General features: G+C 34.1%; 1 protein-coding gene and 1 long non-coding RNA gene across 5 annotated transcripts in view; one reads left to right on the forward strand and one right to left on the reverse strand.

Annotated features, from left to right (window-relative positions):
- LOC144960882 (uncharacterized) overlaps positions 1-2,500 on the forward strand; it is a 265,062-nt gene that overhangs the window by 91,087 nt on the left and 171,475 nt on the right. The window contains exon 1 of one of the 4 annotated variants that reach the window (XM_078894282.1): positions 1,779-1,911. The exons of 2 other annotated variants lie outside the window; for them this stretch is intronic. The gene's annotated coding sequence lies outside the window, so the exon portion shown is untranslated. Of the gene's footprint in view, positions 1-1,778; positions 1,971-2,500 lie in introns of those variants that run through there. One more of the 4 variants, XM_078894287.1, reaches the window with a different exon arrangement.
- The window catches only part of LOC144960917 (uncharacterized), a 14,503-nt gene that overhangs the window by 8,300 nt on the left and 3,703 nt on the right, over positions 1-2,500 (reverse strand). The gene's annotated exons all lie outside the window — the stretch shown is intronic.

Consider the following 2,500-nt stretch of genomic DNA (forward strand, 5'->3'; position numbering starts at 1 on the left):
ACCTACCTACACACAATACAATCTTATTGCCGTCAGCTTGCAAATTGACGAGGCAACGCCAATTTTATCATCAATATAGTCTACTCTTGATCATTTTTTTTTTGTTTCGTATCTCGATTAAAATCTATCGAATCACAACTTTTATAAGCTTCTTTTTTTTTTCTTTTTTCTTTTTAAAAACAGTTTATATGCACGTTGCATTTACATTTACGATCAGTCCATTAAAGGACTTACAGTCTAAGTAAACTAAGGTTGGGGGAAGGTGCCAACATTTTTTTTTAATTTAAGAATAATATATAAAAAATATATAATATATTGTCTCTATAACCATAAATCCGTACCCTCTTTAGATGGATGGAGGGATGGATATATGGATGGATGGATAGAAAGATGGAGAGATTATTGCCACTATTACATTTAATTCCATAATTATTAGTATGGGTGATTTATTACACATGTTTTGTTATATTTGCGATGAGTAATGTTATAAAAGGTTGAATTGTTTGGAAAAATATGTTAAGTAGGCCTATACCAAGAGAGATTTATGGTGTTTTAGCATGACAATCTGGGACAACAACAAAAAATGTATTTACATAAGTGCGATCGCACTTGTGTCATACAGTGGAAATTGATATGGATTGTGTAGGTAAATATATCCATTACGATAAAATAAAATTATGAATCGGATTTTGCCGCTAAGGGAATTTGGGCAGGAACGGGGGAAATGTTGATTGAAAAAAAAAAAAAGGGGGGGGGGGGGGAGGCGAGATTTAAATAAACTAAAGTTTAAATAAAGCTTTTATATAGGAATACACTAATTGTGCTCAAAGCGCTTACAAAGGGGTCCCTGGACCAACAGCAACACGTAACATGTAGAACGAGACATAAGCCTGTTAGGCGATATTACAATTTATTTCCGACAGAGACACGCTGTTGACGGCAGGTACTCATTTTACACCTGAGTGCGGTGAGAGAATGTGAGTAAAGAGTCTTTCAAGGACCAATATGCGCGACGAGGTCGAACCGACTCCGATCCGAAGCGGTGTAACATAGCCACATGCGCACTTAAAAATGTTTAGAGAATAAGCGGATCAAATAGGAAAGAAAGAGGCTGTAAAAGAGAAATAAATGTGAGCGTTTTGGAACATTATGAAAAGAGAGAGAGAGAGAAACCTGATCTTAGAGAGAGAGAGAGAGAGAGAGGAGAGAGTATGTGTGTTTGGGGGTGTGTGTGTGTGTTTATCAAAATGAACAAAAAAAAATTAGAGGGCAATAGTGTTGAGAAGAAGAGTGAAAGTAGAATATATATACATATATATATATATATATATATATATATATATATATATATATATATATATATAAATTGTCACTCACATTATATGGCCGAGACGTTCGTTTCTGTGGGTTTATTCCACGTCCTCATATATATATATATATATATATATATATATATATATATATATATATATATATATATATATATAGTAGGTGTGTGTGTAATTGTGTGCGTGAGAGAGAGATTGAGAGTGAGAAAGATGGAGAGAAGTGAGAATTGATAGATAGATAGATAGATAGATAGATAGATAGATAGATAGATAGATAGATAGATAGATAGATAGATAGATAGATGTATAGATAGAGGGAGAAAGTTATATATTATATTATATTATATAACGAGAGAGAGAGAGAGAGAGAGAGAGAGAGAGAGAGAGAGAGAGAGAGAGGTCTCCAGCTATCTGCATACACACAAACGGTGGTGGAGAGTTGAGAGTGGAGAGAGGAGACACGCGAAGGGCTAGTCGGTCTGTCGTAAATTCGTCGAATTGTTCGCTGTTCACAGTCACTAGTCATTCATTCAGATATTTGGTTTTCAGGTTATCTATCCGTAGGTACTCAATAAATGTACCGGTAGGTAATATTTATATTATGCTATGCAGTACTTATTCACGGAAATTCAGTTGTTTACAGTGAGTGTCTTTAGTGTTTGTTACATACTATAGCACGTGGCAATGGATAGTGTGCATTATTTGATTTGTGTGTGCGGTATGGTTAATAAAAGTTCTTTTTTCCCCCCTATGATTGACGTTCAGCCGCGTGTGTTATGATGAAAATTTGAGTTCTCTCTAATAACATTATTATCAATTTTCATTTTGCGATGCTTTTAGATCATTCTGAAAATAAAAACAAAAAACGTGAACCTAACGTAGTGAAACGCCTTTATCAGATTTTTACCTGAGAACTTTTACCCCATGAAATATATCGATTGGTAAAGATAATCTACAACCTGACAAAATATTGAAACCCGAGATTTGAAATAATGTATCAGGTTTAAGAATGATGACAAGTTGTGGGCCATTTCAATCGATTGATATATTAAAGGGAAGGACGTTTTCTGGCCAAATTTACAAAAAATAGCTCTGTCAAACTTTGAAAAAAAGAAAAGAAAAAAAAAAACAACACACAGTTTAATGATTTTGGCCCGAATACTCGTCCTTCA

Source organism: Berghia stephanieae, chromosome 1 (assembly GCF_034508935.2).
Source record: "Berghia stephanieae isolate SIO BIC M18660-M18661 chromosome 1, UCSD_Bste_1.3, whole genome shotgun sequence".
Lineage (NCBI taxonomy): Eukaryota > Metazoa > Mollusca > Gastropoda > Nudibranchia > Aeolidiidae > Berghia > Berghia stephanieae.